Below are 27,160 nucleotides of genomic sequence, written 5' to 3' on the forward strand. Positions count from 1 at the left end.
ATGGTTGGCTCCAAATTGCATAACACAGGCAAAGGTGATCCACTGAGTATTGTGCAGAAAGATCACAAACACGACATGTAGGTGGAATGTCTTCGATATTTATAAAATATGAAAACAGTCATTGCATGGGTGTATACCGATGAGCTAAGATGAATTTGTCGCCGCTTGAAAACCAAGCGATGTATACTCGACGACGGAATCACAACTTACGCGCTTAGTCATCATGCCATTGTGAATCAGATTACAAACACCATCGATTTCTTTTCCATCCATAATGAAGCACCTGACATTGACAATTTGGATGCAAACAAAAACAATGTGGGCACCAACTCAGTAACGCGCAAATATTTTCATGCAGTCAATACAAAACAGACGTGATTGTTTTGATTCAACGATACCCATGCGTGCCAGTTGTGATCGATGACAACCATAACACACTGATATTTCCTGGCTTTTACGCGCATCGTCTATCAAATATTAAAATTTTTATGTAATTGGTTGCTTCTTACCGCTTTTGTGTAAAAGGTACTTTAAGTCAAACTGATCTATCGTTTTACATTTGTGGCAAAATATGGTATCCAGTATATATCATTTTACGCCGCCGATCCTCTCAAGTTTATAATAATATGCCAGAACAATTTCATGAATAACCATTCCCATTAAAAAGATCCACCATAGTTGGCTTGGTCAAGCGTGCATATCTTTTTTCTTGAACACGTGATATTAGATCGAAGCAGTGGGCTTCTGCATACACATCACAGAGATTTATTCTTCACTGAAGACATTAAAATACTTTATTCATTACGCGAAGTATGACATTTTTCACTTAAAAAAGAGAAAACAGTGACATGTTAATGTGAACACGTACCTCTTTTGCTGTCCTTGAGCAATTGTATTCTATTACATCAGGTTGGATACTTTTCATCAAACAACGAATATTTCATGTCATTCCGCAGAGAATACCTGTTAAGATTGTATCCACTTTATAATAGATTCATATGTATCTGTTTAACATATTTACATATACTTGTTCGTCTGTATGTACTAAAGTTTCACACACTCAGTGTTTCTATGTGTTTTTATAAATGCAATACGTTGACTTCGATTTTTTCCCTCCTTTATATGCAGCTAACAAAAATCGAGTATTCAAATTGGAAACGTTACTCTTGTAATCACTTATTCATCGTAGTAACTGAATTATACAGTCAAACTCAAAATCGGATCTTCAGTTCATCGAAAAGAACAATGTGTCGAAATTGCATCTGTAAAGATTTGTATTATTCTGACTATGCAAATTATAGACACGAAACTACATCATTTAGATTGATTTGTGAATAATGTTAGATGTAAATGTTTCTTAAAGGTAAATTGTGTGAAGAGTCAAATCTTAGGAATGTCTGGAGTTTTGTTTCCTTTGGAGCGATGAATGTTAACAAAAGCTCCAAGAGAAAGACCAAGTACTACAGACAATATTGGAATCAAATCATAAGATTTCGTAAGCATTTGATCTACCGTAAGACAGACTCTACTGGGAAAATGATAGACGTTTTTAGTTTAGACTCTCAAAATAACCATTGATATACAGTATTAGGGAGATAGTAATGAACGTTATAAAATTTCGTCACACGTTTCGTGTGCTTGTATTGGCCGATCTCGTGGCGCTGAGTGCTGCTGTACCAATCAATCTCGAGCTTAACAGCGAATGTGAACTCTTCAAGACCACGTTCAACAAGAACTATGCCCAAGAACAACAACTTCTGAGGTACGAAAAGGGTGAATTTGGAATTAATGTCCGATCTTGAAATTATACCTTCCTTATGACCTTTTCAAGAAATGGTATATACTTATTGATGCCATCATTACTTAAACATATGCAAGTAACGTCAACAAGTTATTTATATTTCTAAGTTACAAACTGCAAATTTAAGAAACACAGCATTATGAATTAAATCCCAAATAATCTCAAATGTCCTTTCACAAGACCAAAAGTGTGGAATGTTCCTAATGAATTCCAATAGTCTTGAATATCTTGGTGATCCACTTTAATGTAATCCAGAAGGCCTTTGAATGGGACGAAAATAAGAGTTCACATTCGCTGTTAAGCTCGAGATTGATTGGTACATAATTCCAGGTCGTGAATGAGCACTTTAGTAATTCCAATCTACTTAAATGAATAATTCCTCTCGAATAATATGTTACCACAAACTCTCATCATAGATTCTCAAAGACTGATACGATAAAGTAATGAATAATCTCTTTATTAACCTCTTTATATATATATATATATATATATATATATATATATATATATATATATATATATATATATATATATATATATCACTTTACCTAAGGCACAATATAATTTTCTGAAATTCCCTGGATGTGTCTCGTTTCTAACTGGAAAACTGTATACAATTTCTTCTAGAATATACCGAACTAAAAAGACCTATGTCTACGTCTTATATACAGCTTACAATCATGTTTAAAGATAGCTGTGTCAACATGTTTTGCTTTTTTTGCAAATGAAATTGCAGTCTACAATCATGTACAAACATTAAGCATACATTATAGATAAACAATCGTTACAAGTGGTTTGGAATTGGTAATAGGTTTAATAGGTGGATGGGGTTGTATTATTTTTACGTACAGCAACTCTTGAAGGTTATATTGTGCCAGTACAAGCTGGGTTAAGTGCATTGCCCATGAGAACCAGGAATGAAACACCGTATTTTAAAGATAAATCGTACTCTGGTTAAGAATTACAATGATTCAGTGTATTTATAAAATTAAAACCTTCCTTCTGTTTCAGACACATTATTTGGGGAAAAAACCTGAAGCACGTGCAGCAGCACAATATTGAAGCGGACCGTGACGTGCACAGTTTCTAGCTCGGAATGAACGAATATGCTGATATGGTATTTTCATTTTGTCAAGTCGGTTTCATGTGCTAAATTGTCTTAAAGATTACGAATTGATGTAAACTTTAAGGTACCATTAAAAGTGTGAAATATCGGATAATCTTGTCACTTGCCTCAACATCGATTTTCCTCCTGTACATTTTGCATGCACGCCGCAAGTCCTTTCTGGCACCTCCTTTCACTCCCCATCCTCATAGTCCCGCTTTTTTTGTGTGTTATTTTAGAAACAATGTTGCAGATAATTTTGAAGGAGTTTTTAAAAAATTGTTTGACTTTAATTATTTCTTCTGATACTTGTTCTTTTTTCCTTTTCAAATTATTATTATTACTTCTATTATTATTACTACTATTAGTAGTAGTAGTAGGATGAAGAAGAAGTGCAGGAAAAATAACCCATAACATATAATTAATACATAAATAAGACACTGTCAATTTTTAATATTGTAATAATTATTATTATTATTATTATTATTATTATTATTATTGGATGTTTAAGCGTCCATGTGAGATTAACACAATTTCAGGACAATAAAATCCGACCAAATCGTATATTGTGGCACAAATGAATCTGACCTTTTTTCCCATAATATTCGCATCAATGTAAAGGTTTTCAACATATTTCGTTGATTGCATTGTATTTATTATTGTTTCGGTATGAACAGGGCGTGTAAAGCAGAGTAATTCTTTAGAAATGAGACAATTGTCTCAACTATTGCCAGTAATCGATGGTTCATAACATCATGACTTTTTCTAGATTTAGTAATATGAAATTTTAGCTGTCCCACTGCTCCAATAAGAACTCATTCTAATGAGGTTATGTAAAGATGCACAGTTGAAGCACGAAAGGATATTTTCCCTCGTGCAAGAGAGAAACAACAATGTTGTTGTGGTCCAGTAACAACAAAAATAGCAAAAATTCCACGATTTAGTACACCCGGAAATACTTGACGATGAAGAGTTTGATGTTAATTAATTATACTGAATTAAAAAATAGATTACGAACTGCATTAAAACAACGTAGGGGGAAAAGATGATTTCCTCTACGAAAGCACAAATATCTCCACTTTGCGGTATGACAGCTTAGCTTTAATTCATAGCAGAAACCTTTGAACCAATAACTTTTCTCTCACAGGTCGATGATGACGCACACATGTAAACAGCGTTCCATCTCCAAATGCAGTGTTTACAGAACATTCCGATGACCTCATATAGCGGTGATGGCTATTTGTGAGTGTAATCTTTTATCCCCATGTAGGGTCAATGTGGATCATGCTGGGCTTTCTCAGCCAGAGGGTCCCTGCAGGGGCAACACTTCAAGAAAACCGGAAAACTTGTATCCTTTTCTGAACAAAACCTCGTGGACTGTTCCCGAAAGGAAGGTAAGTACTGTAAATATTCAATTTGATCATTAAAGAAAGAATTACAGTTGAAAATCTTTCCCGAGTTTAAAATTTCCAAATTAGCTCCGTAGCAAATAGTAAATGATTTGAAATTATGATTCAGCTCGTGTAAATAACGTTCAATCATAAACCCTTGTAATCCGAAAGGAATATTTCTCATTGGTTATTGCGCTAGTAGTTAAGTGGGATACATTAGGGACAATGGGACTTAGCGTTAAAAAGACCCCTGGGACAATTTAGGGACAATGGAAATTTAACATGGAGAAAAATCGTGGGTCACTTTAGGGACAATGGGAATTTAACATAGAGTTTGGGTCTGTCTAGGGACAAGGGGAATTGAACATATGGAAATTGAACATGGTGGGTCTGTATAGCGTCAAGGGGAATTGAACATGGTGGGATTGTCTAGAGACAATGATGGTAGAGGGTCAAACACAACAGAGACAGAAACATACATACACTAGTACAAGCGTGAGATTTATATAAAGCATTACCAAGACCTGAAATCTTGCTGGGGTGTTCAAAAATTTGCATAATTGTAATGATGCTATAAAGAGCTATAATCAAGGAAATGCTCAACGACAAAATGGATGTGACTAAAAGTAACGCTAAAATGACGAAATTGTCCCAGAATTTAAAGGAAAATAAACATATCCCCGAAAATTAAGTTACAATGGTTTAGACTAAAATGGATAAAATTAGTAACTACTTACAATATCAACTTCTGTGACGATCGTGAATAAATACCTATGTATCTATAATCAGCTGAAATTCCTTTGAAATCCCACTATCTATTTATAGCTCCAACTTGTGGGTTTTTCCTTTGGAAAATCCCACTATCTTTTTATAGCCTCAGCTAGAGTGACGTTCCTGTTTATGAATTCTAGTATATATGTATAGCTACAAAATGTGGCAATCCCCAAGTCGATATTTATAGTCTCAAAATTTCCAGCGTCAGTGACGTCACTGTACTGAACACTAGGGGATAAATGTCAACAGTGTTGCAAGTGGCTGACCTGAATACACGCTACTGCAGGTAGGTAGGTAGAGTGTATCTGATAGGGATAAAGTGAGTTTTTATAGGGACAAACAGAGACCAATACACACACACACACACACACACACACACACAACGTACGCGCGCAGACATACGCACACACACACACACACACAGAGGGAAGAGGAAAAAACAAACCCCAAATATACTATCAATACAGAAGGGAGATAACACAAACCGCAAATAAACTATCAACACAAACATACGCGAACGCATACAAACCCCAAATATACTATTCACACAACGTCGCTAACGCATACAAACCCCAAATATGCTATCCACACTCGGGAGGAAGAAGAAAAAACAACCAAATATACGATCTACACAACGTACGCGAACACACACACACACACACACACAGAGGGAAGAGGAAAAAACAAACCCCAAATATACTATCAACACAGAAGGGAGATAATACAAACCCCAAATAAACTATCCACACAAACGTACGCGAACGCATACAAACCACAAATATAATATCAACACAGAAGGGAGATAATACAAACCCCAAATAAACTATCCACACAAACGTACGCGAACGCATACAAACCACAAATATACTATCAACACAGAAGGGAGATAATACAAACCCCAAATAAACTATCCACACAAACGTACGCGAACGCATACAAACCCCAAATATACTATCAACACAGAAGGGAGATAATACAAACCCCAAATAAACTATCCACACAAACGTACGCGAACGCATACAAACCACAAATATACTATCAACACAGAAGGGAGATAATACAAACCCCAAATAAACTATCCACACAAACGTACGCGAACGCAAACAAACCACAAATATACTATCAACACAGAAGGGAGATAATACAAACCCCAAATAAACTATCCACACAAACGTACGCGAAAAAAAACAACCAAATATACGATCTACACAACGTACGCGAACAAACACACATACACACACACACAGAGGGAAGAGTCAAAAACAAACCCGAAATATACTATCAACACAGAAGGGAGATAATACAAACCCCAAATAAACTATCCACACAAACGTACGCGAACGCATACAAACCCCAAATATGCTATCCACACTCGGGAGGAAGAAGAAAAAAACAACCAAATATACGATCTACACAACGTACGCGAACAAACACACATACACACACACAGAGGGAAGAGGCAAAAACAAACCCCAAATATACTATCAACACAGAAGGGAGATAATACAAACCCCAAATAAACTATCCACACAAACGTACGCGAACGCATACAAACCCCAAATATACTATTCACACAACGTCGCTAACGCATACAAACCCCAAATATGCTATCCACACTCGGGAGGAAGAAGAAAAAAAACAACCAAATATACGATCTACACAACGTACGCGAACAAACACACACACACACACATACACACACACAGAGGGAAGAGACAAAAACAAACCCCAAATATACTATCAACACAGAAGGGAGATAATACAAACCCCAAATAAACTATCCACACAAACGTTCGCGAACGCATACAAACCCCAAATATACTATCAACACAGAGTGAAGAAGAAAAAGTTTTTTGAAAGCACCTAAGCCCTCACCTGCAATGACCAACTCTGCCAAACACCTACACCCCACCCCCACTCCCAACACTACAAAACCCATTTGAAATTGAAGATGATGAAGAACTTGTGCCAGTAAAGACATGGAAATGGAAAAAATTGACAATGTGAGCCGATGCGTTGGCCCTGATGTGAAATTTCATACTACCTTCTAAAAGAGAATACACCAGAAAGAAAACGTAAGTGTCTCTTGGTCTTGACATTGTATAATAAGGATGGCGTGTTTTGTTTTTACTCACACTTTATGAAATTGTGCTCTTTCACCTCTCTCTATCCCTCTGGATCATGTTTTAGTTAGAATTGAAATGGAAGGATGTTTTCCTTCACGCACGCTCTTTAGGCACGCAAGTCGGTAAACAATAGTCAGTCTATTCATCCATCATTTTGTGTCTTGATGTTTCCTAAATCACACACTGATGCCATAAAATAACGGGTTAAATGGGTTTTGAAGTGTTGGGAGTGGGGGTGGGGTGTAGGTGTTTGGCAGAGTTGGTCATTGCAGGTGAGGGCTTAGGTGCTTTCAAAAAACTTTTTCTTCTTCACTCTGTGTTGATAGTATATTTGGGGTTTGTATGCGTTCGCGAACGTTTGTGTGGATAGTTTATTTGGGGTTTGTATTATCTCCCTTCTGTGTTGATAGTATATTTTGGGTTTGTTTTTGCCTCTTCCCTCTGTGTGTGTGTATGTGTGTGTGTGTGTTTGTTCGCGTACGTTGTGTAGATCGTATATTTGCTTGTTTTTTTTCTTCTTCCTCCCGAGTGTGGATAGCATATTTGGGGTTTGTATGCGTTAGCGACGTTGTGTGAATAGTATATTTGGGGTTTATATGCGTTCGCGTACGTTTGTGTGGATAGTTTATTTGGGGTTTGTATTATCTCCCTTCTGTGTTGATAGTATATTTGGGGTTTGTTTTTTACTCTTCCGTCTGTGTGTGTGTATGTGTGTTTGTTCGCGTACGTTGTGTAGATCGTATATTTGGTTGTTTTTTTCTTCTTCCTCCCGAGTGTGGATAGCATATTTGGGGTTTGTATGCGTTCGCGTACGTTTGTGTGGATAGTTTATTTGGGGTTTGTATTATCTCCCTTCTGTGTTGATAGTATATTTGTGGTTTGTATGCGTTCGCGTACGTTTGTGTGGATAGTTTATTTGGGGTTTGTATTATCTCCCTTCTGTGTTGATAGTATATTTGGGGTTTGTATGCGTTCGCGTACGTTTGCGTGGATAGTTTACTTGGGGTTTGTATTATCTCTCTTCTGTGTTGATAGTATATTTGGGGTTTGTATGCGTTCGCGTACGTTTGTGTGGATAGTTTATTTGGGGTTTGTATTATCTCCCTTCTGTGTTGATAGTATATTTGGGGTTTGTTTTTTCCTCTTCCCTCTGTGTGTGAGTGTGTGTGTGTGTGTGTGTGTGTGTGTGTGTGTGTGTGTGTGTGTGTGTGTGTGTGTGTGTGTGTGTTCGCGTACGTTGTGTAGATCGTATATTTGGTTGTTTTTTCTTTTTCCTCCCGAGTGTGGATAGCATATTTGGGGTTTGTATGCGTTAGCGACGTTGTGTGAATAGTATATTTGGGGTTTGTATGCGTTCGCGTACGTTTGTGTTGATAGTTTATTTGGGGTTTGTATTATCTCCCTTCTGTGTTGATAGTATATTTGGGGTTTGTTTTTTACTCTTCCCTCTCTGTGTGTGTGTGTGTGTATGTGTGTGTGTGTTCGTTAGCGTACGTTGTGTAGATCGTATATTTGGTTGATTTTTTCTTCTTCCTCCCGAGTGTGGATAGCATATTTGGGGTTTGTATGCGTTCGCGTACGTTTGTGTGGATAGTTTATTTGGGGTTTGTATTATCTCCCTTCTGTGTTGATAGTATATTTGGGGTTTGTATGCGTTCGCGTACGTTTGTGTGGATAGTTTATTTGGGGTTTGTATTAACTCCCTTCTGTGTTGATAGTATATTTGTGGTTTGTATGCGTTCGCGTACGTTTGTGTGGATAGTTTATTTGGGGTTTGTATTATCTCCCTTCTGTGTTGATAGTATATTTGGGGTTTGTATGCGTTCGCGTACGTTTGTGTGGATAGTTTATTTGGGGTTTGTATTATCTCCCTTCTGTGTTGATAGTATATTTGTGGTTTGTATGCGTTCGCGTTCGTTTGTGTGGATAGTTTATTTGGGGTTTGTATTATCTCCCTTCTGTGTTGATAGTATATTTGTGGTTTGTATGCGTTCGCGTACGTTTGTGTGGATAGTTTATTTGGGGTTTGTATTATCTCCCTTCTGTGTTGATAGTATATTTGGGGTTTGTTTTTTCCTCTTCCCTCTGTGTGTGTGTGTGTGTGTGTGTGTGTGTGCGTATGTCTGCGCGCGTACGTTGTGTGTGTGTGTGTGTGTGTGTGTGTTTGTGTGTGTATTGGTCTCTGTTTGTCCCTATAAAAACTCACTTTATCCCTATCAGATACACTCTACCTACCTACCTGCAGTAGCGTGTATTCAGGTCAGCCACTTGCAACACTGTTGACATTTATCCCCTAGTGTTCAGTACAGTGACGTCTCTGACGCTGGAAATTTTGAGACTATAAATATCGACTTGGGGATTTCCACATTTTGTAGCTATACATATATACTAGAATTCATAAACAGGAACGTCACTCAAGCTGAGGCTATAAAAAGATAGTGGGATTTTCCAAAGGAAAAACCCACAAGTTGGAGCTATAAATAGATAGTGGGATTTCAAAGGAATTTCAGCTGATTATAGATACATAGGTATTTATTCACGATCGTCACAGAAGTTGATATTGTAAGTAGTTACTAATTTTATCCATTTTAGTCTAAACCATTGTAACTTAATTTTCGGGGATATGTTTATTTTCCTTTAAATTCTGGGACAATTTCGTCATTTTAGCATTACTTTTAGTCACATCCATTTTGTCGTTGAGCATTTCCTTGATTATAGCTATTTATAGCATCATTACAATTATGCAAATTTTTGAACACCCCAGCAAGATTTCAGGTCTTGGTAATACTTTATATAAATCTCACGCTTGTACTAGTGTATGTATGTTTCTGTCTCTGTTGTGTTTGACCCTCTACCATCATTGTCTCTAGACAATCCCACCATGTTCAATTCCCCTTGACGCTATACAGACCCACCATGTTCAATTTCCATATGTTCAATTCCCCTTGTCCCTAGACAGACCCAAACTCTATTCCCATGTTAATTTCCCCTTGTCCCTAGACAGACCCAAACTCTATGTTAAATTCCCATTGTCCCTAAAGTGACCCACGATTTTTCTCCATGTTAAATTTCCATTGTCCCTAAATTGTCCCAGGGGTCTTTTTAATGCTAAGTCCCATTGTCCCTAATGTATCTCACTTAACTACTTGCGCTAATCAAAGTTCCCATTGCAACCGACTAATTGATTGTGTTGCGTATAAAGTTAAAGTCAAATTTCGATTTAGAGTCTTAGATAAAGCTAGATTTACCACTGTCTTATGGTATGTGTCCCGTATAACCGTTAACAATAGACTTACCACTATACAAACAGTGTGGCGGAGTAAGATTATACGCATGCTGGTGGTGCCACCTTCGCGGAATAATCCATTAGATTAAACTTAAGTTATTGCCATAGACGTGAAATCATTGGAATTGGGTACAATTTCTCTAGCTTAGGTATAACCCTTTCCAATCAAAGTGTGCAATACAGATTAAAAAAATGTGCATCGATATTGCAAGAAAATGAATTATATATATATATATATATATATATATATATATATATATATATATATATATATATATATATATATATATATATATATATATATATATAGGTGTTGTGTGTGTTTGTGTGTGTATGAAAAAAATCAGGAAAATCGTCTGAATTCCTTGACAAACTATTGAACAGCTTAAAACATTTTACAATTTAGACGATAATTTAGTTCAAATGAATCTTGAAGTAGCAGGTAAACAGGATTTTGTGTTGGTCTACATAACAGATACTTTGTAATAAGTAATGAAATGCAGTTTTAGGTGACTACCCAAAATTACATAATGATGATTGATACATAGTAAGTAAATAAGTCATAATTTACAGAGATCTCATGTTCCTTTCCCCAAATGCATATATGCAAACGTTTATTGAAAACTGCGCTTCAACTGTGTTTTAAACTGTTGAAAATTATACTTACAATGTACTCAGTAACTGGAACGGGTTGAAAGTCAACGCTTAATGTAACTCCTCAATTTTGTCGTTTTACTATACTTGAGCGGCCGATAGAGGTATACAGTAACGCAGTTAACAATTGGTGAGAGTGAGAGATTGCATAGTGAATTACTAGTTTTGCTATATAGAAATGTGCTGCGGAGCTAACAATGGCACTTAATAACCGGAACGACGGTGGATTTTCAGTACAAATCATTTAATTCAGACGTACGTGCCAAGTTTCGAATGCTTTTGTTCTCAATATATATCTGTGTGGATTTGTATCTTATCTCTGCTTTCAAAATATCCATTTATGGAGATCAGTGCTATACCAAGATAAATGGAAAATTGCAACATGATTCCTTTGTTTAGATTTATTGCTTCTGTCATTGTACATTGTTATGAATACACTTTTCTCACTAGGTAATGAAGGTTGTGAGGGAGGCCTTCGGGACCAAGCTTTCGATTACATAATCCACAATAAAGGTTTTGACACAGAAGAGTCTTATCCATACACAGCAAAGCTAGCTCTCTCTCTCTCTCTCTCTCTCTCTCAGACACACACACAGATCCACGTAAATATATCACATCATTAGCTCATGGAAGTTTTCACAGTTTGATCATAATGCTCTCGCGATACTATTTCTCCACCGATCAACTGAATCCTTGAAGGTTTTGCAGACTTTACCAATTAATAGGTGCATAGCTTTCAATTTACGTATGACATATTCGTAAATGTATATCATGTGAATATGGAGTTAAGCCGGTCGCTCTATACATTATGAAGTACAGATGATGATCTCATCTTTTTGTCCTTATCAACAATCACTAAATGTATGTGGCTATCTTGTGTGTATTCCACCTCTCAACCACTCCACGTTTGTTTTGTTTTTTTGGTGTACCCAGTATTGGTTGATATACCGTCTGTAATATCAAAGTGTAGAGACACAAATTTAACTATAACGAAAGTCTGCAAAGAATGTACGATTGCTTTCTTCCTTGTTATATTCAGGATGGAGTATTCAAGTTCAAAGCGGCTAATATAGGTGCCACTGTAGCAGCAGAGGGGGCGAACAGACCGACTTTGGAAGCGTCCAAAAACCGAAATAAGCCTTCCTAAAAAAAAAGGATTAATAACCTTAAAAATCAAAATAACTAACTACAGATGCTGCTCTCAAAGAGTCCCTGCACCTAGGTTATTTTGCGATGGCGAGTATAAATCAAAAAATGAACCAACTTGAGGTCATGGCCCCTCTGCTGCTATAATTAAATCATCATCATGTTAATAAATGCCACCGGCTAGTGAATCTCACACTGCTAGATTAGCTCGAGAAAGACTAGAAGCAATCAAAACATTTCTTCCTGTTCGTGATTCTGTTAGACAAAAATTGCAAGAACGTCAAGAAGCACAAGTTGAGTACGAAGAGGACACTAAAAAACTATTTAAACCCGTCACTGCAGCTACTAAGAAAGCTGCAGTGGCTGTTGAAAAAATTATATGGGGAGATATTGAGGAGGAAGATGAGAAGAGAAAAAAGGGTATTTTTCCAGTATTAGAACAAACTGCAGCGCAGACTGAAAAAATAGCAAGAAGAACCAAGAAAACAAAAAAGATTTTACGAGACCTTCCAACTGACATAGCTGCAGCTCAACCTCCACCTGTCGATGAAGAAATACTTGAAAATATTGAACAACTTCGTACTGAAGTCGCCGACGTGAGAAAAGAACTTGCATCTGAACCCAAACCAGTAGAAGAAAACTTAGAATTGATTGCAAGATTTAGGGAAGGTTTTGTTGAAGATATTAGAAATACTGAAATAGAAAAATTACCCGAAATAATAATATTTGGTATATTTAATAAATCTGGTATTTTAAAACCCCGTCATGAAAAAGTAAGTGATGATAATCTTATTAGATGGATATATCGCGTATATAGAAACAAAAAACAAACTAGAGGTCCAGAATACAAAAGTCTTTATGAAGAAGTAAAAAGACTTTATAGAGAGAGAATAAAACAACTAGAACAAGAACAACTCTCCCAGCAGGAACGTTCATATCAGCTACCTCAACCTCTGCAACAAATAGAACAACAACCTTCTTCGTCAAAGCCGGAGTCAATTGAAGAGCTTAGAAAAGAAAGTAAACAGTTTTCTTGCAGAATTGAAACAAGAACAAGAAAAAATGAGACAAGAAAGAAAAAAATTGAGTGAGAAAAAAATTGAGCAGAAAAAGAAATTGTCTCTTTTATCAAGTAAAAAAGATTCTGAAAAAGAAGATCCTGGCGATGATCCTCCTGGCGCTACTAAGTGGCTTAAGAGGTGGTCTTATTGTCTGTCCTAACAGTGTTCTTTCTGACGTGCAACGACTAGAAACACTAATTGGAGGAAAACGAGCTGGAAACAATTCTTCGGAAATTGTTGATGAAATATCTGATATTTGTCGAAGATTATTTCAAGCTGGTATTATGGATGCAGCATTTATCGTTCCCTTATTGATGAAATTGCTGATGATTATCACAGCGACTAAACAATTAATTAATCAATATATAAAAATGATTATACACACTGCTCAACGTGGACCGATCATGGTCAGGGTAGTAAACTCACGACTGCCAAATTACAAAGCAATTTACGGAGATGGACTTGGTGATGTTGTTCAGGGTCTATTTAGAAGGATGGCTCCAAAAGCAATACCGATTGCAAAACAATTAGGGATGAAGACTATTGAGGCTGTTCGTGATAAAATTCCTGGAGCTATTGGTAATCTTGCCAGTAAAACGTTCTCGACTGTCAAGGACAGACTAGCTCGATTAGTACGAAGAAAACATCAGCAACCAATGAAACTGGCCAGCACTGAGGTTATGCCAGCAAATGTCAGTAAAATAATAAATCAGGCTGCAAATCAAAAACTGGCGGAATTATCAGAAGAAGCAGAAAGAAATATAACAGCAAATTTAATAGCAGGAAGCGGTCTTCGTCGACGATGATAATTTAGATCATCATTTGGAAAAATGGTAATTATAATAAATGTTTAAACATGTATCCGACCCAGCATTTGACATGGATGCAATGGTCCTCAAAGATGAATCGATACGTGATTATCAATTTTATTCCTATGACGCAAGACAACCAAATCAGCGGGGGAGAATCGAATTATAGGTTCAGGATACAAGTAGATATTTCTTGCCCGCTGAGGCGTTTATTGAAGTAGAAGGTGAACTTGTAAGGAATGTTGCGGCTAATACGCCATATGATGCCAATTTGCGAGTTGGTTTTGTCAACAACGGGATTATGGCACTGTTTGATAGCGCCACATACGTGATTGATGGAAAAAATGTTGAATCAATTCAGAAGGATGTCGATGTTGCTACAGCAATAATTGGTCTAGCGAGATATTCTGATGATTACACAAGATCAGCCGGTCCAACAATGATGTTTGATAAGGATATTACTGACCACGCCGATCATGTTCAATATATTAAATTACGGACACCACAAGGTACTGCATCTGATCCACAAATAGATGACTTTGAACATGAAGCTAGACCAGGTGCTGCTTTTGATATTATAAAAGGTATTAATGCAAATTACAACCTAGGATTTGCAACACGCCGAGCAGCGTTGTCAGGAAATAATAAAAAATTTTCATGTGCAATTCCACTGTCTCACATCTTTGGATTTTGCAGAAATATTATAAAGGTCATCTTTGGAGCTTAACACACAGTTGTGCTCGTAAGAAAAGGTGATGATAATGATGCAATCTGGCGAGGTGCTGGTGTTGCTGATGGTAAAGTAAATATAACGAAACTTTCATTGTGGATGCCAGTAATGATTCCATCTATTGCTGAAGAACAAAAATTACTCTCTTTTACGGATCAAGGCGGTAAATCATTGCTATCATGGTTAACAGTAACAACGGATGCTGCTCAAAATAATGTTAATGGTTTATTTACATGGAATATAGCATCACAGCAAGGTGTTTCTGCGCCACGACATATTTTTATTGCGCTGCAAAATAATAATCGGACGAATAGCCAAGAACATTCACATATGATATTTGACAAACTTGGAGTTAATGAAGTTTCCTTGCGGATAAATGGACATCAAGAACCAGCCGAAGATATATTGTTATATTTTGGTCAAAATCACGTAGCGCGTGCATATCATCGTTTGATGTCATTCATGGGACGTGATCAAAACGTGGATACTGGGCTGCAAATATCACAGTTAGATTTTATAAATATGTATCCGATTTATTATTTTTCGTTGGAACATCTTGATTTATCTAGACAATCTGTCGTTGATATTCACTTTCGAGTTCGTGTTACTGACCTGCCAGGTGGTACCGCCTACAGAGCAATCGCGGTCATACTCAGTGATAAAGCGATGTTACTTGAAGGTGGTAGTGGTCGAATGAGAGTCGTTGATGCACCAGTGGAAAATCTTTAATCATTATTTGGAGCGTGGCATGTATTTATCATAAAATGCCATATCATCACGTTAGCGTCAGTCTGACTCCTGGTCAAATTCAGCAAAAAACTGCGGAAGGAAAATATCACTAAAGCGAGATCAGATCATGGGTGGTCAAAATAAACTATCATTATCAGAACGCCAGCTTAAACATTTCAACGGCGCAAAACAATCAAAAACAGGAGTCAAACTTAATCTCTCAGCGGGTGCGATTAAGGACATAGTTAAAACAGGTGGTATTTTTCCACTTCTCGCGGCTATTCCAGCGTTAATAGCTGCTGACGCTCCAGCCATAGCAAAAGCAGCCGCGTTAGGTGCTGTTGGAACAGCTGCTGAAATGACTCTAAAGAAAGCAACAGGAAATGGATATAAAAAAGTGACGCGGCCTAAGATTACCGGGATCTCGTTGGGGAAGAGGTCTGAGGCTTCCAGGATCACTTCGTTAGATGCTCCAGCATCAAATTTTGATTTACTTGATGCTGCTAAACGATTAAAAATAAAAAACTTCAGAGGTGTTTTTATGCGAGATCAATTAACGAAACAACCGAACAAACTCGAAACAGGTATTATTAATCTTGACTCGAATTCAGGACCTGGTACTCATTGGGTATCATACGCGGTTGATCCACGTGGAATCGTTTATTTTGATTCATACGGGTTAGCTCCACCCATTGAATTTATCAAACATGTTGCACCACTTCACGCGCAAGTTTGGTATTCAACGCTACCCACACAAACAATGACAGATCCGCCAATATGCGGCCGTGAAGTAATTAATGTACTTAGCGCTATATCAAAATCATCCAAACCGCCACATAAAGTTGTGCATAATTATACAAGCAACCAATTCGTTAAACGCAAAGCGTTTTAAACAGATCTTAGATCTTATATAATGGTTGATATTTACGGAAGATCATCTTCACGCGTCAAGAAAAAGTCCGATGACTAAAGATGAACTCGCTAATATTATGAACCTTGCTGGAGTTGACCCAGATGAGGTTGTTATTTTTCAGGAGTACTTTGTGCGGTCACGGATAATATACCTGTGTTTACTGACAGCGGTAGAATCAGGGATTCAAGTATATCGTTTATAACCATCAGAGATCAAATTACAGCAAGTGTTGCTAATCGCGTGAAAAATACCGGTGACACAATGACTGGAGAACTCAGCATGAACGGAAATAAGATAGTAGTTTTAAGAGATCCAACATCCGACGAAGACGCAGCAACAAAAATACGTTGACGTCAACTACAACACCGTAGATGGTAAATTATCCACGTTGCGGGCCGAGTATGACGTTCACACAAACGCGTTCACAAATCTCCGTAGAAACTTTAGAAAAATTAATGAAACCGCAGAGGAATTTTTTGGTAATCCGTTGGCCGTTGACGTAAAACTCGTTGATATCAAAACTAACCTAGACACGATCAAACAAACACAGCAAAACATCTTAGCGGGGATTCCTGAAATCGTTAATAAAACCAGTTTGATTAAAATTCCCGGCGGGGTTACTCCCGGGCATATTACCAACATCGTATACACAGTATCAACTGGATTCGCAACATGGTCGCAGCAAAATAAAACTATCAAATATACTGCAACAGTCACTGGCGTGTACAGGCTGTTTGTGTTTAGTGCTGCAAAATTTGAAATATTTACAACGTATCCATGGCGTCATTCAACTGATAAGTTTTCCGGGGTTGTATCTGTTATATTAAATAGCGGAAACGAGGAAATATTTATTCTGGAAACAGCTGGTAAGAAATTAACCGCAACATCTTACTGGTGGTGTTTGGAATTTGTAGCTGAAACACCTAAATTGGTTACTGCATAAAATATAATGAGTACCTCAATCGACGTTCAAATATTTAGGTACAATCAAGCGCGTGAATGGCAGGCAGCGTTGAAAGATCGAGTCGAACAATATACAGTAAAAATAAAAAAGTATCAACGACGATTAGTTATCATCGACGTTGTTGTTTATTCAGTATCCGCTGTTGTTGCTGGAGCTGGAATAATATTATCCGCGGTAACAATGATGGCACCAGTAGCTGTGACTATTTGTATTTCAGCTGCAACAACGATTGCAGGTGTGCTCAATATCATTGCAAAAAATTATGTACTTGCACGAATGAAAAATTATCCGATTACATGATAAAATTACACATAGCAACTGTCGCATACTCGAACTTATCTTTCTTGTTATCAGCGAGTCTCAATGATGGAATTATATCCGATTTTGAGTTTTCAGAGATGATTAAAATATACAACTGCGCTGGTATTAAAGGTTCGAGTATTAATAATGACGGAATTACTCCAGCAGATCGTGACAAACACAACCCCGCACAAGACCGCGATGATCTCGATAAGCTCGATTAATCCTGAATTTAGCATCAATTTTCCAACTGCAATTCACGCAAATGAAATTGCACTAGCGCAATTACGATACCATAAATGGCCAAATATCAGATCGAGATCATTTAATGGTACACCAGCAAATAATTCACTTGTATTTGCTAATAAAAGCAAACCAGGTGGAACACCTGACTGGGTTGTTGTTGGAATACCAACTGGCAGTTATGAGATCGAACAAATCAATGATGAATTTACGCGTAGAATAAAATCAATATCCGGAAAAGAAGCAAAAATATCAATTAATATTCATGAGCCGACGCTATCTTCTGCAATCGAAATAAACTCGCCTGATTATGTCGTTGATATTTATCAGTCCACGATAAGATCCGTGCTTGGTTGGCCTGATATTGCGCCAGTGCATGAAGGACCACCAGAACCAAAATTAATTGACTGACGATGCCAAGTTTATAACAACTCCAGAATACAGAGAAAACCTTTCGAATGATTATTTTTTGACTGAATATGGCACATCATTAAGATTTTTTTTATAAACTATTTAAGTCATCTGGTTGTCCAAGAAGAATATTTTAATTTTCTTTCAGGTATAATTACTCCTGAACTTACACGCGCATTTGATAAATTAAGAAATTTATTTGCAGGTATTACGCAGTATTATTCTGATGACCTAAAACAACAAATTATCGAAACAACTCAGCATGTGAATCAAATTGTGGACGATATCGAACATATTAATCGAGAAATTCGTGACTCGGTAATTAATGAGGAGTATTATAAACTTTATGGAGAAAGAGTATCATCGTATTATGTATTTCTTGATTATTTTAAAATAACCGAGCAATAATTACCGACATTTGTAATACCAGCACTTGCAACCGAACAAATAAAGAAAAATCTCAACAATATTATCAACAAAAACTTTCCTGAAATAATAGCTGCGTGGAGAAAAATAGCCCCACCAGCAACTGTTCTTAGATATAATAATGATCCACACGGTGGCGGCAGACATGTATCTCCGGGAATCGTTGATATAACATCGACAATCATGGTTAATCTAGTTTGTGACGTAATCGATGGCAGCTATCAAATAGATCTCGGAAAATCAAATCAGGCTCAACAAGGATATATCCTATACACGTTCACACCACAAGTTCCCCCTGGGGATTTGATCGTGCAATTACCAGCCAATCCTGTTTATCTACGCACACATAATCAGTATTTGTCACGAATAAATTTTAAACTCACAGACCGCATAGGACGATTAATTGACCTGCGTGGGAAGGAATTGATTGTCAATCTACATGTAAAATCTTAAATACTTTTATCATAATGATTTTTGATCATAGATCTTCGTCTTAAAGACGTTTATCGTAATGATTTTTGATCATAGATCTTTGATCAGAAACATTTTTATTTTATTTTATCAGAAATATTTTTATTTTATTTTATCAGAAATATTCCAACACTTTTAGTCAAATTTGTTATTTTTAGTCGATTTGTCAAATTACAGTTTTTTTGTCAGGTCAAACCTCAAGCGGTTCTCTAATTGATTTATCGATAAATCATTAAAAATCCTAATTTTTTCGAAAATTACCAGAAAAATTAACAAAAATTGCATGAAAAATATCTCATTTTTTTGAGCTAACTTTACTAATTTTTAACGATTTATCGATAAATCAGTTAGAGAACCGCTTGAGGTTTGACCCGAATGATATTGGAAAATTCATCAATTTTCCTTGACAAATCGACTAAAAATAACAAATTTGACTAAAAAATATTGGAATATTTTATTTTTTCTGAAAATTTGATTATTTTACATAGTTCTGAGTACCAGCTAGCCCATCAAAATTACGAAATTGATTGGTTTGCATGATTCTGAGTACCAACTAGCCCATCAATTTCAGAAAAAATAATATATTAAGATCAAAGATCTATAATAAAATAAATATATAATATTTCAGAAAAAATTAAATATTTAGATCAAATAAAATATTTCAGAATAAATATATAATATTTCACAATAAATATATAATATTTCAGAAAAAATAAAATATTAAGATCAAATAAAATATTTCAGAATAAATATATAATATTTCAGAATAAATAAAATATTAAGATCAAAGATCTATGATAATATTACACGTGGTCAGCGTTGACAGGGACCCCAGTTACCGAAACTTTCATTTTCATTTTCACCAGAATTATTTTGTACTACTTCACCAACTAGGTTACTTTGGATCGTTTCACCAGTAACGAGGTTACTCGCTAACATAATTTGTCTTAATTGTCTAATACGAGTACTAATTATTTTTTATGCCTCGTATTCGTGGGATAACTCTAATCTAATTTTTTCTACTGCGGCAGAGAGAGGAACGAATTCCTTCACTTGATCATCTTCTACAGTAGCTAGTGACCGGAACATCGCCGCCTGAATCCGAACTTGTATTCAGATGATTGTGTGTGTATTCCTTGATTTTTACGTTCTTGTAAAATTTCAAAATCAGAAATTATTTTTTCAGGATTTAGTTCATCGGATATATTAATTCCATCTTTTTCCAATTTTTTAATAGCAGCAATTACATCATTAATATTTTCGTAGTTCATTATTTATTATATATATATTTAAAATAAAAAAATATTTCCCCTATGAAACCCTATTCGAGTCTTTCAGCAAGTTCAGGAAGGGGCACAGCACAACATATACAATGAATGATTGAACCTCTATTCGAGTGTTTTAGCAAGTTCAGTAAGTATGCAGTGAATGAAAGAAATGAAATATATACAATGAATGAAATCTTAATTAAGGACGGCACAACCCAGAACTCGTAGCTTGCCACCGCATTCTGCCAAGTTCAACGGGCACACGAAACCCTACCCCCTATGAGAGCCCCTAACCCGCCAAACAACGGTCTAGAGGCCCAAGAGGGAGGACAGCACAAACATATATAAATGACATGAATGAATGACAATCTTAATTAAGGACGGCACAAACATATATAAATGTCATGAATGACATGAACCTCTATTCGAGTGTTTTAGCAAGTTCAGTTAGTATGCAATGAATGAATGAAATGAAATATGTACAATGAATGAAATCTTAATTAAGGACGGCACAAACATATATGAGGCCATTTTCTACGCTCAACAGAACACCCCGCCCAATAATCAGTCCGTGGGTGATACAAAACATGTATCAATCACCAGTGACGTGTGGTTGGAGGGTTCTGTTGAGCGGAGGGGGGCTGTCGGTGCCCAAATTAATTATAAAAATCGCTAATATGCGTAACCTCCGACCAGTTGTCAGGCATGAGATTCGATCCTGGGACTTTGAGCATCACGACCAGATGCGTTATCACCTGAGCTATCGAATCATCTAACAATATATGTTTCAAATGTTATTATATAGCTACAGGATCGGTTTAAATATTTCTACATTAAAACAGTGGTTTCTGAACAGATTGTAAATTTCTGCATTAAAACAGCGGTTTCTGAATAGATTGTAAATACTTGTGCATTAAAAACAACATGTCCTGCCAAGATTTCGCGTACCAGATTGTAAATATCTTGCAGCAACAGCGTGTTCTGTCTATTTACATACTACCACTGCACCATCAAACGTTTTACCACCTACAGTTCGGTTTAAAGATTTCTGTATTTCTGAACAGATTGTAAATATATGCATTAAAAACAGCGTGTTTTGCCTCGATTTCTCATAACAGATCTAAAAATAACTCGCTATATTGTGCGATGTGAAATACGTTTATTTTTCTATTTTGTAAGTTAGAAACCATAAATATCTTTCTTTGGTATAATTATTGATATTAATTACGACGTAGATGATTAATTAACCAATTACGACCATAAAAATCGGAAATCTACGAAGAAAACTATATATTGCAGAAGTAATCTTCCTTTCGCATAATCTAAAAATCAGTAGTATAAGGGGAAATGCTGCGACCCAAAATAATAAATGGTTAATGAATATAATTCGAGGTAATTACTTGATAATGATGATAGTTTATCTCATTACAATATTGGAAGGTGATTTTCTGTTTATATTTCTTGGAAAAAGTGGATTTATATATATTTTTCGCGACAAATTGTACTGAAGGCGGATTAATATCAAAATATTTCGCAGCCGCGTTCATTGATTGAAATATAATTTCTTCGCCAGTTTCTATGTTTGTGGATTTTACCGCCCTCCTTACAATTGTTTTACATCTTCTAGTATTGTCACGTTTATTATTCTCGCTCTGTTACAGCCTGAAGGTTGGATAAACTATTGTCGGTTTTCACGCCGTTAATGTGATCGATCACAAGACCGTCTTTGATCAACCCCTTGTGACACTCGTATGTGAAACGATGACAGAGATCAGTTTTCTTTCCAACAGTAAACAATAGATAACCATGATTATTAATACAACCAACTGGTACTTTTTTCTGACAATTTCTGATCATACCATCAATATTTGATTCGTAGTTTGTTATTACAGGATGTGGAATAACTTATTTTGCTCCATTATACAATAATATTATTTGTTTAAATCATAATTTGTCTGAAAACTTAGATAATCCTCCACGGATTTTATAGCGTTGTTTTTGACTTTATGCTTTTTGTCATAATATCTTTTAAGCTCTCTGTATCGCACACAACTGTTGTTTTTCCTCGCACTCCAGCACCACATCGCAGACATGGTATTGGTCCTAAGCTTCCACGGTGAACGTTTTGCATGTGTATCCACAGAATTCCTTTTTACAGGATTTATTACAACGAGTCAATCAACCCACCATGAGCTATTTGCATTGAGACATTGTATACATAATATTTTAATTTAAATATTTGCTTGAAATATAATATGAACGAATTCGATAGATTATCCCGAATAAAGCCCTTGAGCAGAGATAAATTTAATCTCGACAGAATATCTCCTAACCTACCGATGCAAGATCTGGTTGATCCGAAAAACAAAGGTTTGATTACTAAAATTCACGACGCCAAGAAAGAATTTTACACAGATGGTGCATCTCATGTCTGGTCAACGTTCAAGATTATACGCAACAAAGATATCACCGACGCTATGATGAACGACAAACGAGCAGCAATTATCATTAACTATCTTGATAATCGCAAATATCTTTTCAGAATAAAATTTGTCGTGTTGACAGAAACAGATGATTAGATTATCCGTGAAAAATATGATCCTGTCCACGGTAATAAAAAAAAACTCATACTAAGTAAAGATTCCAAACCAGGTCTATTGACAGGTATTGACAAACCGTATTATGAACTATCATATCCTGTGACGGCGGTTATTTATGGAATCTATGTGATAAATGAAAAACCTAGCGTTGATAAACTGGCGCCGATGAAATTTTCAAAAATAAATTGTGTAGCCGAGCGAGTAGCAGAACATTTTACCGTTTCGACTCGTGGAAACGGTCTAACGGATTAAAGACGTAAAATAATAAACACGTGGGGAGAAATGGTTAAAGATACCAGTGCGTCTATCAAAGATGTCGCTGAGTTAGGAAAAAGATTACAATTTCCAATAACCGTAGCGACGATAACAGGAGAGATTTTGTATGAATCAAAATATAGATCAAAAGGAGCTTCGATTGAAATTATTGATCATAACGCACACGCGTGGACTTATGCAGTAACAATACTTCCACGAGATCGAACTGTTAAATACTATCGGGGAGATATGTTTGATTTTATTAACGAAATAAGTTAAAACGATCCTGTGTCAGTATGGTTATTTCAGAGCTCTTGCGTGGAAGAAAAAAATAAATTTGATCAGTTTGTGAGACCAAATGGCGTTATTTATCGAACAGATCATCTTCACGAGAAAATGAAACATCTTTCACTGCAATATACTGATGACACTGATGAACTATTGAGCAACTGTTTCACTGTTCCGTCAGTTGCGTCTCATTTTGCTAGAAAGAAAAATTCGTGGAAACCAACTAGGTTTGATTTTCTTGATGACATAATACTGAGTTGTGTCGAATTATGGACACGGCGGATTGTGGAATACTAAGTACGATCACAGAGATGTTATTTCAGTTGATATGGTCGCGTGTTATCCCGGAAGTTTTCTTGGATACGGAGATTGTTCTGTATACTTTAAAAGATTTGGTCATCCGACGTACGAAATGACGCGAGTATCGATAAATGGACCATTACCGGATTTTGACCTAACTGTATTTGCTCGTATCGAGTCATTCGAAATGTCTAAAGGACTTCATCGAATTTGTTATGTTTGGTTTGGAAAACATTTTTCAGAAAAAATGTGGACACCAATAGTATTATTACGGTATATGCTTGATTGTGCAATATTAACACGGTTGATTGTAAGTGAAGCAAATATATCATACCGGAAACAAACCGAAGTTTGGTTACCACAACAAAAGGAGTATTCTGATGAAACCGATTACGAGAACAAGATTACAAAAGATCTTGGTAGAAAAATAATCGGCAAGTTTACCCAAGGAGGAGCATATGATCACAGACGACATTGTACAAGATTGATTATGGATGATGCTGAGTTAGATTTTATAATCGCTGATACAACGAACAGAAATACGTTTATAAGTCGAGAAATAGCTTTCTTGTCAAATGGAACTAAACTAGGTACAATTGTGAGCTACACGGACGGTGAGTCAACTAAGTATACTCATTTAAGATCATCGATGCTCGCGTACGTTTCAATAAACCTATTATCGATGATAAATAAGGTTTCTACATTCGCTGTCAGAGTCGCTACGGATTCATTTTATATAAGTAAAAAAACATTCAATACTGTTAGAAAAATTAAGCATAGGCACTTGTGCATCGTGGGGTTCGTGGAGAATATAAAAGGAATATATACTCGATTATTCCGAATCTGCTGATGTTGCGGTTAAAGATATTTACCTGATAAAATCAGGCAGAAATAATCAGATATCTTCTGCACCATCGGTATACGATGCAATAACTAGACACAAAACAGTTTATCTAAACAGACCTGGCGTTTCTGGTAAAACCACTCGAACTATCGAACTATTTCAAAATTCAGATATGATTGTGCTAACACCTACACACAGACTCGCGCGAGAAATGAAACAAAGAGGAGTACAATCATGTACTTATCACAGCTTCTTCCGATGGAAGGGTGATACATGGACATCTTTAAGGATGAGCGAGAAATACATTCCAAGGATTATAATATGGGATGAAATATGCACTGTACCGCTAGAAACATTTAAAATATTTCTTGATTGGTTATTAACAAGAAATACTGCTGTGATAATGTGCGGCGATCACGGTCAACCACCACCCGTAGCTGGACCATCTCCACATGATTGGCTGAAAAATTTCGTTGACCACTTCGAAGAAGTGGCTGATGATCATAGAGCACTTGATGCAACGTTGAAGGAATTAAAAATATTAATCAGACTACAACCGAATAAAATTCAGTGTGAAGTAATGCGCGAGATAATTTCAGAAACACCCATGAAAGACCTTTTGCGCTCGTGGAGACCAAACGATTTGATAGTTGCAAGTAGAAAGATAGTTCGTGATACACTTCAGCGGGAGTTGTTTCAGTTACAACGAGAAAAGTTTCCAACGTTGCCAGTTCCGTTATGTTATCGACCAGTAGATACGCGACGGCAAAATATTGACGTTGATATACCAGGACAGACCGAGTCAAGGAAACAGAATCTTGTGTTGAATGATATTGTTGCAGTTGATGTTGATGTTGTTGAAGATGCTCTACGTGCTGATAAATCCCCGTGGACGCTTGGATACGCGATGACGATTCATTCGTCTCAGGGATTAACTATTACTGATACAGTTGTTTGGATCGTTGATGATCGTATCGAATGGTCGAACCTAGTTTATCTTGCAGTGTCTCGAGTTAGAAAAATATCTCAATTAAGACGAATCGTCATGGACGCGTCAGTGACTAGTGATGATATTGACGAATGTCAAAGCGATATAATAAGAAAAAAAATTATCTGGTTATAAACAAGGTGACAAAAAAAAAACAAACGCGATTTTGATCTTGATGCTGATTGTATTAATGCGCTGAAACAACAACAGAATAATCATTGTGCAAGTTGTAATTGTATAATGTTATGGCGGTATCTGAAAAATGATCCAAGACAATTTACCGTAGATAGAAAAAATAACAATCTTGGTCATACACGAGAAAATATCATGTTGACCTGTCTTGAATGTAACCGACGTCAGGGTGCTGGCACCAGTGCTAGTTAAGTGATTTGGGTGGTAATTGTGTGTTATCGGGAATTATCTGTAATTGCTCACGTACAAATCCACGTTGAGGAGCAGTTGAATCCAGTCTGTAGATTGCGGGTCTAACTGAGGATCTTGTCACGGTGGATATCTTAAACTGATCTTTTAAAGGCCGTAACAATGGTTGGCCCCATAGGTTTTTTTTTTAATAGATGCCAGTCAAGTGTCCTTCCAACTATACAAGAACGGTGTGTACACCGAGAGTGCCTGCAGCTCAGTTAATCTTGACCACCGAGTTATAGTTGTTGGATACGGTACTGAAAGTGGCCAGGAGTACTAGTTAGGTAAAAACAGGTCAGTTTGAGACACTTTTGTTTCTTTTTTTGCTTTGTTAGTGAGAATGATTTTATTTATGACGCTCTAATAAATAATTAATTTTTTAAACTAAATAGTTTGAAAGCTAAACTGGAACTCCAGATCCCATTCCCCACTCCATTCCGAATTAGATAAGTTACTCATGCCAATAAAATTTATCTAACAAGCGGAAACTTTGAATGAAAGGGAGTGTCATATTTGGAGTCCAAAACTATTTATCTAAAACATTGCGGGATAAGACAATACCCAAATGTGATTAGCCAAGGTACGAATAATATTTGTTTTGATTGGTTAGTCGAGACTACAAATAGAGATAAGGAACTCAAATGCATTTCTCATTAGTCAAAAGAATTTGCTAAACTAGTATTTTATAACGTAATAAAATTACGTACTGTTAATCGTTTTTTATAGATACCCATCGCTTTAAAAGCATGCATTGGGAAGAGATTATAATTTTGATGATAACAACAATTATCGTTATTATTACTGTAATCACCGTCATCGTTATCATCATCATCATCATCTGATATGTAGGCATC

At 36.4% G+C, this 27,160-nt stretch overlaps 1 pseudogene; it reads left to right on the top strand.

The window, feature by feature from the left end:
• Positions 1–26,586, top strand: LOC149793305 (procathepsin L-like; annotated as a pseudogene).
• The last annotated feature ends 574 nt before the right edge of the window (positions 26,587–27,160 follow it).

Source organism: Sinohyriopsis cumingii, chromosome 8 (assembly GCF_028554795.1).
Source record: "Sinohyriopsis cumingii isolate HCF-2022 chromosome 8, ASM2855479v2, whole genome shotgun sequence".
Lineage (NCBI taxonomy): Eukaryota > Metazoa > Mollusca > Bivalvia > Unionida > Unionidae > Sinohyriopsis > Sinohyriopsis cumingii.